General features: G+C 48.3%; 1 long non-coding RNA gene across 1 annotated transcript; it reads right to left on the bottom strand.

Moving 5' to 3' along the window:
- Positions 1-8,189: 8,189 nt before the first annotated feature.
- Positions 8,190-10,818, bottom strand: LOC121010862 (uncharacterized). Its single transcript, XR_005781391.1, has 3 exons — positions 10,294-10,818; positions 9,867-10,006; positions 8,190-8,378 (listed from the first exon to the last, which is right to left on the bottom strand). It is a non-coding gene; the product is annotated as an uncharacterized LOC121010862 (long non-coding RNA).
- Positions 10,819-11,751: the final 933 nt, after the last annotated feature.

Genomic DNA, 11,751 nt, shown 5'->3' with positions numbered 1-11,751 from the left:
TTCTCTTTAGCCAATGATCTTAGCTGGGGGGGGGGGGGGGGGGGCGCCATGCCCAAGGATCCCTCCCCTCCCTGGGAGTAACCCCGAGTTCTGTGTAGGGTACAAGCCCCTTCCGCCTTGGCTCATTTGGGGCTTCTCTGAAGGATGCACCGATTCCAGAGCTCCCTGGGGCTGGGCCTCCCTGGTTGTAAGCACACGGTTCATCCGCTGCTGGTCCCTGCCTTTCCAAATGCTGAGAGCCATCCACAGTGAATGTCCTGCCTGCAAAGGGCTGTCTTGGGGAACCCAACCTAAGGCAGCCGCACATCCTGGATACAGTTTGCCATGGCGGATGCGCTGGAGCCCTGTCCACGTGTTTCTGGAAAGCCCCGTGTTAAGGAAAATGTGCCCAGGACAGGAGAGATGCCCTAAGGGTGGCTGGGAAGGCCCCGGATGCCTGGCATTCCCCTGCATATTATCCCAGTGTCTCACAGCGTTCTGAAAAACATGGACGTTGAGAATGACTGAAAATGTCACTGCATGAAAATATAATTTCTGGGGTGCCTGGGTGGCTCAGTCTGGTTAAGTGTTGGACTTTGGCTCAGGGCATGATCTCACGGTTAGTAAGTTCGATCCCCACGTTGGGCTCTGTGCTGACAGTATGGAGCCTGCTTCGGATTCTGTGTCTCCCTCTCTCTCTGCCCCTACCCTGCTTGCACTTTCTCTCTCAAAAATAAACACTTCTTTTTAAATGTAAATTTATGCATTGTAAAATAAAGCATCAGGACCATCAAAAAGGTAACAGGACAAGTGAGAAATTGGGAGAAGGATCTGCAATCTATGCGACACAGTGATAATTTTCTTCATATATGGAGAATTCTTGAAAATTAGAAAAAGATGGGCCATCAAAAAAAAATAAAAAATAAAAAGTACAGAGAGGATAAACTGAGTTTGCGGCAAAACAAATGATAAAATGGCCTTTTCACCTGTACAAAGATATTCACCCTTACTCACAAGAAAAATAAATGTGGGGCACCTGGGTGGCTCAGTCGGTTAAGCGTCAGACTTCGGCTCAGGTCATGATCTCGTGGTTTGTGAGTTCGAGCCCCATGTAGGATTTTGTGCTGACAGCTCAGAGACTGGAGCCTGTTTTAGATTCTGTGTCTCCGTCTCTCCACCCCTCCGTAGCTCGTGCTCTCTCTCAAAAATAAACGTTAAAAAAAAAAAAAGCAAATTAATACCGACGCGGGATGTCATTTCCAGGTAACAGACGAATCAAGATCACGAAGCTGAGCAGCACCCTGTGTTGGTGTGTGTGTTAGGTAATAGGTAGTCTCATAAAATTCTGTCAGGTGTATAACTCGGCCCAACCTTTCTGGAAGGCAAATTAGCAGTTTTAAATCCATGGCTCCATGGACTCAACAAGAGTTTGGCTCTTTCTAAGGGTTTATCAATCCAAACCATGTGCAAAGGTGTACATACAGCATTATTCACCTTCACATTGTTTATAGTAGCAAAAAAACCAGAGGTCATCAAAACGTTCATCATTACACGCTAAGATAAATACATGAACAGCGAACCCGTGAATAAAATGCTCCTGTGCCCTGCCCACCCTGCAAAGGATCAGTTCCAGGGCCCAACCGAAGCCGAGGTCGGGAGAGCTGGCTGTTCAGGGTATAAATCGGGCACAGCCCACCCCGGCTCCTCCCCGTGGTTTTGGTCAACTTGACCACCACGCCAGGGCCAGAGGGCTGGCTTGGAAACTGTTTTTGCAATGGACTGTGTTCCTTCTGACAAACACTGATATCAAAACACATTTTATCACCACTTGTATTTGAACAGATTATATAATTGGTTGCTCTCTCTTTAAGAAAAAATTACTTATAATGTAAGTGTAAACTATGGTATTTGATTTTTGGATGTTCAAACCAATCCAAAGGAATTCTTTTTCCCAGTTATCTTGCGTCAGGGAGTTTATCAAATAGCTTTCAGTCACAGAATGATTTAAAAGCAAACCTTCCCGAGGTTCATCCTGTTTGTTATGGTCTGAGGGGTCTTTATTCGCAACAGTTCTAAGGGTTTTATCTAATCTATGCCAGCCATAAATTTCTGTGGTAAGGGAGCAAGAATCTTTGGAGCAAAGCTCCCTTAAAATGTTTTTCGAGATACTCATTTCTGAAAAACAAATCAGAACTTGCAAACCCCAAAGCCTCAGAAACGTTCACCTGCTTCATGCTGGCGGGAGCAAAATTTCTTTTCTTTTTCCTTTTTGTGGATTCAGAATTCTTCACAAGCCCCTGGATGTTTTCCTGAGACAAAACTCCAATGGTGGGAGAGGAAGGCACGGCCCCAGTTCAGCTTTTTCCGCTGCCCAGCCACCAAGGCCTTGCTGTCCCTTCCACAGAGAGGTGTAGATGCCTATTTCCTAGCAGGTGTCATGGACACAGACACATTTTCCCAGTTCTGTGCTACACAGATTGCGCGGTCCTCTCTAGAAAAGTTGCCAAGGCACACAAACCCAGAATCACACGCCCGGATCTCAGATCCCGGTAACCCTGAACCAGCACAACCAGCTCACTGAGGCAGCTGTGGGGTGAAGCCTTCAGACCCTGCAAGAAAGGACTGGGGATGAATTGCCCTGGGCCCTGTCGGCTCACTGCGTGCCGAGATGGCGGATGGAGGCACAGGGATGTTTCTTCATTTGTGCGGCCCTGCAGAGCAGCTGGGGGAGGGAACCCCATCTTACGGAGAACTGAGAAGCCAGCCGTGCTGCACAAATGAACGCCTGCATCATCAATCACCGGAATTTGAAACGGACCTTGGATCACGTGACGCACTACTCTCGCCCGTAACCTGCATATTGTTTTTAATTGCTCTCGCTAACCGCCCGAGAGAATCCTTGCTCGGGGTTCGGAGAGCCGCTCCTCTGTCAGGTCTCTTGGCAGCCGCAGGGCAGGGGAGTGTTGCTCGCAAGGAGGCTGGTAGCTACCTTGCTCTGCCCCGTCTCCTTCTGTCCTGGGCTCTTCCCTCCTAGCCCACCCCCCTCCCCCTGCCACCTGCCAGCACACTCTCCCACGAGGCCCTTGCTCCCTTCAATCCCAGGCCAGGAATTTGCTGCTTGAGGCCTGGGAGCTCTAGGGGGAGACAGCGCTGGTGCTGAAACCACAGCACGATGACGCGAGCGCGCGGCCACTGGCAGGGAGCCCGCTTCTGGCTCCTTGGGCTGATGTTTCCCTGGAAGTGGTGCCAGGGACCGGTGGGGATGGCCCGTTTTATGAGGAGTCCAGGCTGCAACGTGGAGCCCTTCCAAGGCGTCTTTCTCATGTCCTTGCTACTCCTCTAATAAGCCGGGATTAACCCTAGGTAAAGCGCACTGCGCTGGAAAGGGCCTATAAATTCTCTCTAGAACCCTGGCCCCCAGATGCTGGCTTTGCGTTTGGCAAACAAAGCTGAACAAATGAGCAGCCACTGGCTTGTCTCCCCACGCCCCCACCCCCGCCACGCAGCATGGGGTACACATCTCAGGAAGCAGGTTTATAAAGTGGGGGTCCCTATACGGGTGTAACTGGACGTGGCTCTTGTGCCAAGTCAAGCTAACACATGTTTTCTAGGACAGGGTCCCTCCGTCCCCAGCCCCCCCTCCCAGCACGCCCCCCTCACTCCTTGCCTGGGCTGGCCTGGGGCAAGCACCCTGAGCAGTTCACAGGCTCCCAGGCTCAGCAGGACCCCACACTTGGTTTCAGGCTTTGCTGCCGCCATCTTGAAATTCTTAGCTTCTCTTTGAACAAGAGGCCCAGCAGTCTCATTTTGCAGTGGGCCCTGCAAATTAAGGATCCTGACCCGGAGGAAGCCATGCTGGGCAGGACACCCCCTCCTGAAACACCTCCTGGGTTTTGCGTTTTCAGAGGAGAGCTGTGGGCTTTCCAGTGTGGGGGGTGGCCAGGTTTTCGCCACCTCACCACCTCTCTTTAGAGCGACAGCCCCCTTGGTGAGATTTTTAAAACGCTGCAGAAATTAATACCTATTGAATGATGAGTCGTCTCCAAGCCCTGCTGTGTGTACTTTGCATTTTTATCACGTAATCCTCACAAGAGCACGGCGAGGCAGGCACCATCGTTCCCCCATTTTAAAGATGGGGAAACGGACTCTCAGAGAGATCAATTCGGCTCAAATCAAACTCAGAGGCAGTTAATTCCAAAACATGTAGTTTTAACCACTAGACCATACAGCTTGATTATAAAAGGAAAATATGTTCTCCATTTCATTGGCAGTAAGATTATAACTGATGTGTTGATTGACTCTGAGTGTGGAGATGAAGGCAGGTTGGAAGGAGGAAAGTAATAGAAAAACATTCTTTTTCTACACCCCCCGCCCCCACCACCAAGCACACAGGAGGATATAAACTGATATTGCCGGGGCGCCTGGGTGGCGCAGTCGGTTAAGCGTCCGACTTCAGCCAGGTCACGATCTCGCGGTCCGTGAGTTCGAGCCCCGCATCGGGCTCTGGGCTGATGGCTCGGAGCCTGGAGCCTGCTTCCGATTCTGTGTCTCCCTCTCTCTTTGCCCCTCCCCCGTTCATGCTCTGTCTCTCTCTGTCCCAAAAATAAATAAACGTTGAAAAAAAAATTTAAAAAAATAAATAAACTGATACTGCCAGAAGGCCTTAAAGAAACAAGACTCTCCTGTAATTTTTTCCTGTTCACTTTGGTCTGGGCTTTACTTTTAAGGCTGTTGGCTTGCGTAACTGTAAGCTCTTTTGGCTCTTGGACCGTGGGATTCATTATCCCAAAATGGCTCGCAGGCCTCGGCGTTCGATATCTTCTCAAATGCATTCAGCAGACCAAGGATATGCCCAGAATCCAACATCAGGGAATTTTCCACAATTATAACCATCATCATCGAACAACCAAAGCCAATGTTTACTCATTGCTACGAGCCAGCCAGTTTACATATATCGATTTATTTAATCCTCACACCCACCATATAAGGGAAGCATCATCATTGTGATTTTACAGATGAGGACACTGAGGCCCAGAGAGATGATGTAATTCCATGAGATCACCTTGCTGGTAACTCTGGGAGCCAGGACTGGAATCAAAGAGCATACTCTTAACCCTTACGCCGCATGAAAGCCGAACGTCGTCTGTCAAAGGAGCTGTCCTGAGAACAGAACTCTAGACATGAATAATCCAGAGTAGTGGGGACTCCTGATCCTACAACCACAGTGACCGTCTGTCTTGACCTCCCCTTATTTATATACCACTGATGAAATGTGCACTCACTGGGAATGAGACCCGTCTGGACCCAGCCCAAGCAGCACTGGGGCTACATGGTTCTTTACCTACCCGCATTAGATTCCAGATGTCCATGACTCAAGAACATCATCTCCTTTAAGGTGCCTGGCTAGCTCAGTTGCTTAAGTGTCCGACTCTTGATTTCCGCTCAGGTCCTGATCTCACGGTTCATGAGTTTGAGCCCTGCATCAGGCTCCATGCTGACAGTGCAGAACCTGCTTGGGATTCTCTGTCTCCCTCTCTCTCTGCCCTTCCTCCCCTCTGCCCCCCTCTCTCTCTCTCTCAAAAATAAATAAACATTTTTAAATTATATCATTTCTGGGGCACCTGAGTGGCTCAGTTGGTTAAGTGTCTGACTTCAGCTCAGGTCATGATCTCACAGCTTGTGAGTTCAAACCCGGCATCAGGCTCTGTGCTGACAGCTCGGAGCCTGGAGCCAGCTTCTGATTTTGTGTCTCCCTCTCTCTCTCCCCCCCTCCACCACTCACATTTTCTCTCTCTCTCTCTCTCTCAAAAATAAACATTAACAAATATTTAAAAATAAAAATAAAAAATATCATCTCTCTCAATTTTCTAACTGGACCTACTGGGGAGTGATAACCAGTTAATCTAAGGGAACCCAGTCTCTGACATATACTGCTTGTGAAGCCACTAGCCTAAGGATAGAATTGAGAAGTGAATGGAGAAGACATTTCGCGAATCCCAATACCTCTCATTTAATTTCTTGCTGCACCACCGAGACGAAGGTATCAGTATCCCCATTCTACAGACGGGAAAGCAGAGGAAATTTAGCAACTTGCCCTAAGTCCCAGTACAAGGAAACGATGGAGCCAGGGATTCAAATCCCAGATCACTAAAAACCATGAGCTGAGTAACCTCTCCGAATCCTGTGCCACAAAGCCCAGCATCAGCCTTACACAGGACTGCTTAGCGTCTTCCGTCACGGCATGAAACTGTGCTCCCAAGGCCACATTCAGCCCCCACCCCTGCCGGCCACGGTATCCTAATCAATACGAGCTGCTCATTGAGGTTTTCTTGCCCCTGAAAAGGTTCTACACAAACATTTTTTTTCTCCCGACTAGATCATATTCATAATCATTTTAATGGGGCGATTTCATGTTTATGGAAGTCATAGCAACTTACCTTCAGCCAAACCTATCAGTCTTCTTTCTTCCTTTCCTTCTCTCTAATTCTGTGACTGTGGGAACCGATTACGCTTTAGAAAAAGTACTGCCCTACATGCCACTAACTTTGCAGCTGCACATGTAGGTTACTGTTCGGGGAAGAAAAGCACTTTTAAAAAGAGAGCTTGCGCCCCTCTGTCCACTCACCGTCACACAGAAAACACCTGCAGGTGCACACACTCACAGACCCATGTGCGCCCACTCATGCATGTGCACACAATCACACAGGCAAGCCCATAACGTGTGTGTGCACACGCGTGCGTGCGCGCACACACGCACACACACACACACACACAGATTGGCTCACTCCCTAAGACTCACTGACTGGGCGTTGAGGTTCTTGGAAAGCAGGCCATTCAGGTAAACAGTGTTCTTTCTGGAAAACCGCCTCTGCCCTCTTTGCTCAGACACACCTGCTCTTGGCTAGAAGCCAGCCTCAGGGACTTACCTGGTGTATTTTATTAAAACAAAGGCTACAGTCACTTTCCAGCAATGACTGCAGGGTGACTCCACACTGTAAACAGAATCTGTATTTACTGAGCCACACTTTTTTATCCACTGGCAACTTTTTTCAGACATGTTTCCAGTTTTATTTATTTATTAAGTGTACTTATTTTCAAAGACAGAGAGAGAGAGAGAGAGAGGGAGGGAGGGGCAGAGAGACAGAGGCGAGGGGACAGCGAGCCAGGGAGAGGAGGGAGAGAGAATCTGAGCGGGCTCCATGCTGTCAGCACAGAGCCCGATGTGGGGCTCGAACCCACAAACAGTGAGATCATGACCTGAACCGAAACCAAGAATCAGACGCACCACCCAGGTGCCCCAGACATGTTTCCAATTTCAATCTATTATAAATATTTATAAAAATCAAAAAATCAAGAACAATTATTACTGGGAAGTGACAATTTTCTTTATAAAGGATCCACCATGCTTTGAAAGAAGACTCTTGGTGCACACAAAACACGGCTATCAACAACATTTAACTATACGCCTGGCTTTTCAGGGACCTCCTTATCACATAAAGCGTGGGGGATGATCACTACTGAACCCACAGATAATTAAAACTGCAGGTTCTTCTGAACAGACAAACACAATGCTGAAAGAAACGTCTTTGATTTCAAATCAAAAATTTTAAATGCGTTGAGCAGAATTAATTGGTTGCGAAAAAGAAAGGGGAAAGTTGCCTCAGAAGGCATTCAGAAATTCCAAAGACAAACTCAAGGAGGAAAAAATAGATGTCACCTGCAAACCTCCAAACATGGGGTCTTTTCCCAAGTCTTGCAGTCTTGAGGTTTCCTCTATACCCAAAGTCCAAATCCTTTTTCTCCCTTCACCGCCAGCTGGCCCGAGGTCATCAAGCAGTGCTAAATATAGGCCAGCCTCTTTTTGTGTTTCCTTTCGCTTCCTTTTGCGTCCCTTCGCTGGGGACATGGTCATGTTTTAGCCCAGAACAAACCCAGGCAAAATTGACCATTTTTCCTGGAAAGCGTATGTGTCTAATTCCTAATTTTGCAAGAACCAGGCAGCGTAAATTTAGTTTATTAAAACATGCATTTAGCACATTTGCCAGAGTGGTGATATTTATTCCCCCTGAACTTTAAATCATCTTGGACGGTGAAAGAGATCTTTAATTATGTATAGACGCAGGACAACAGAACACAACACGCTGGGTTTCTTTCTTTAATATATATTTCCCAAGAGCAAGAAAATGATAGGTTAAGCATTTCACGTGCTTGCAGACTTCATTTTATTTCCATCAAGTGCTGGAGTTAAGTCAAATTTTCATTCTGACATTTAAAAAACCTCCACTATAGGAAATACATAGGTTTAAAATTGGCCTGCTGTTTTTCCATTGGATTCAGGAGGAGACTAGGAATTTGCAAGAATAGGCTTTTCCAATTTTCCACGGCATCTGACCTGACATCTGGAAATAGCCAGAGAGAAATAACTGTGCATGTGTGAAGTGTTGTGGACTTTGCCCAACCCCTTTACATACAGCATCTCATTTTAAGCCTCCACACAACCCTGATAGGAGCTTAACAATCCTCTTTTCTGATCTATTTAACAGAAAAAAAAAAAAATCAAGGTCTGGAGGAGTTGGGCAATTTGACCAAGGTTTCACAACTAATACATGGAGGAACTGGAACCAGCATTCAGACTTCCCGAATCCCAGTTCGGGCCTTTCTGACCACGCTTACCACCGGAATCCAGTTTTCCAGTGGGGCCTGGGGGCCATTGGCAACATGGCCTCCAGCGTAAGAGATTTCTTAACAGAAGACTCCCATGGTGGTGCTGGAGAGTTCAAGGCTGCTTTCTCCTCCTCCTCCTCCTCCTCCTTCTCCCTCTTCCTCTTCTTAATTTATTGTTTTGGAGGGAGAGAGAGCGCAAACGAGGGAGAGGCAGAGAGAGAGGGAGACACTGCTGACAGCAGTGAGCACCACGCAGGGCTAGCATTCAAAAACCATGAGATCTTGACCTGAGCCGAAATCATACGCTCAACTGACTGAGCTACCCGGGTGCCCCGAATTATCAAGGCCTTCTGAGGGATTCTGGAGGGAACCTGCGAGGACCTCCTTCACCCAGCCTCCAACAGCACCTGCAGTGACTACCCAGGAACCGCCTCTCCGCCGGCCTTGACTCCCTGTCAATCCCAGCGGATCAGTGCGATGACCAGAAGTGCCATGCTCAGAATGTGCCCTGGGGCTGGTTATTCTGGGATCAGCGAGCAAAGGTGCCATGAGCACCGGCCACCGTACAAGTGCAGGGAATGAAGGTGTCACTTCAGGGTCGATTCCGTGACCTTGCTTTCCATGGTGGGTGACCTGAAAGGTGCCCATTTTTTTTACAACCCTGCCTTTCTCTCCTGAATCTTTCCACCACACATTATTACTATTATTAGAATTTGAGAGCGAGAACACGCATGAGCCGGGGAGAGAGAGAATCCTAAACAGGCTCCACGCTCAGCATGGAGCCCGACACGGGGCTCGATCCCACGACTCTGGAATCGTGGGACAAAATCAAAGGCCAGAGGCTTAACCAACTGAGCCACCCAGGCGCTGCCCACCACACATTAGTTCAACTTCAGATGACTGGCTGCCTCTTCGGAGTGCAAATCCTTTTCGTTGCAGGGGTGAGGGGTGGGTGTGGGAGCTGGGAGAGGACAGGCAGCACACTGCGTAAGTTATATTCATTAAAACCTTAATTCTACTGCCTTTCTCAGATTCTTTATCAGACCTGGCAAGGGTTCAAACTGGGAGCTGGTGGAAGCTGGTAGAAGCGTCCCCACAGAAGTGTTTTCCTGTGCAGGCTCTGAGGTCAGCAGTGCCTTCAACTTGACCACTCTAGACAGAGCATCGGCTCCCCTGTGCACGACCGGCTCCCGTGCTCCCTCCCGAGGACACCCACCGCCTACCTAAAGGCAGGTGTCTCAGGTCGTCATCCGGCTGAACTCTAAGTCCCTTCCGCCCAGGACGTGGCATTGGATATTTCCTGTTGAGGGCTGAGCCGCAGGGAGGCGACAGGCTCAGATCCAGAGAGAACGGGGCATCTTCCCTTTGGAGTAAGCAAAGCAGTAAAGTGAGACTCAGGAGGGGAGGCTGCCACGGGAGAAGGGTTACTGAGATACAATAAAAACACGCTTGACAGTTTTGCTTATAATGGAGCCACCACAGGGAGCTTTCCGAGTGCCCACTACCGCCAATTCGCAAAAAGGCTGACCCTTCAGCATGAGACCTCAGCGGACAGAGAAGGTCCCTCACCTCCTGGCACAGGGCAGAAGGGTAGACTTACCTCCTAATCCCAGACTCGGGGAGTGCGCGACCTGGTCAATAACCTCCTACCCTTTGCAAACGTGTTCTCATTTGCTTGCTCCCATCCGCACCGCCTCATGACAAACTGTCTCTTTGCGGAGTCCCCGGTCCTCTGCCGCCCTGTACTTCGCAGAGAGTCTCTCTCATTGCTGATCTCCTTTTTGATGAGCTAACCCCTTTGCATGTTCAGATTTGTTTTTTGTGTACATTCTTTTCAAACTGACGAAAAGCAAAGGGACAGCAGGGCGTTCTTTGATTTCTCTCTCCTGCACATGGAAGATGAATTCTCTGTGTGTGTTTAGAAGTGATTTGCTTCCTCCCAGATTTTATTTTCATGAGGTTAAGAAAGCAATTGAGCAAGGAGTTAAGGATCCCAGGAACCGCGACTGTGGCCGTGTATTACCTACATGCCACTCTCTGCTTGTGTTCAGACTGGGTTCACCAAGAAAACGGAAGCATCTTTTCTTGTGTCCTTCTCTTCACGTTAACATGTGAAATTACACTAAGGGACAAGACTATCGTTATTTTATCATTATTGTTTACTTATATCTGCTTTGTTCCGGAAACAATTTAAAGCAGCATTATGGGGGCACCGGAGCCGGGGGGCGGGGGGGGGGGGGGTTTGTAGGGCGGGCTAAGTCGGTTAAGCATTTGACTTCGGTCCAGCTCGTGATCTCACAGTTCGTGGGTTCAAGCCCTGCATCGGGCTCTGTGGTGACAGCTTGGAGCCTGGAGCCTGCTTTGGCTTCTGCGTCTCCCTCTCTCTCTGCTCCTCCCATACGCGCTTTGTCTCTCTCTTTCAAAAATAAATAAGGGGCGCCTGGGTGGCACAGTCGGTTAAGCGTCCGACTTCAGCCAGGTCACGATCTCGCAGTCCGTGAGTTCGAGCCCCGCGTCAGGCTCTGGGCTGATGGCTCAGAGCCTGGAGCCTGTTTCCGATTCTGTGTCTCCCTCTCTCTCTGCCCCTCCCCCGTTCATGCTCTGTCTCTCTCTGTCCCCAAAAAAATAAATAAACGTTGAAAAAAAAATTAAAAAAAAATAAACAAAAATAAATAAATATTTTTAAAAAATTAAGCAGCATCATGTATGAATTTCTGATCTATGTACAGGAGCAGTTCTATTTGATTTTTTATCAAATCTACTTTTTAATGATTGATATGTTAACGATGTGATTAATCCATTGGGTTTGATTCATTTAGATCATCATTTACGTTTCATCAAGATGTGTTTTTAAGGCGATACTTGATGTCCTCCTCAAAATGCTCCATTTCTCAGCATGGGGAGCCTCTATCTTCTATAAGCAAACAAAATCTGAACCACGGCCTTCTGACTGACAGGAAGCTGAAATCTAAGTGTGGGGAGGTTAAGTAATCCCACCAAGGTTTGCAGAACACTGGAGAAGCCCGCTTTCCCTTATGCCTATGTGTTTTCTATAAGGTACATTTCTCTATAAGATACACAAGTCTGGGGTGCCTGGGTGGCTCGGTC

This window comes from Herpailurus yagouaroundi, unplaced genomic scaffold (genome assembly GCF_014898765.1).
Source record: "Herpailurus yagouaroundi ecotype Mexico unplaced genomic scaffold, PumYag 192, whole genome shotgun sequence".
NCBI lineage: Eukaryota > Metazoa > Chordata > Mammalia > Carnivora > Felidae > Herpailurus > Herpailurus yagouaroundi.
Note: the sequence above shows the minus strand (reverse complement) of the source record. Positions and strands in the feature narration are given on the sequence as shown.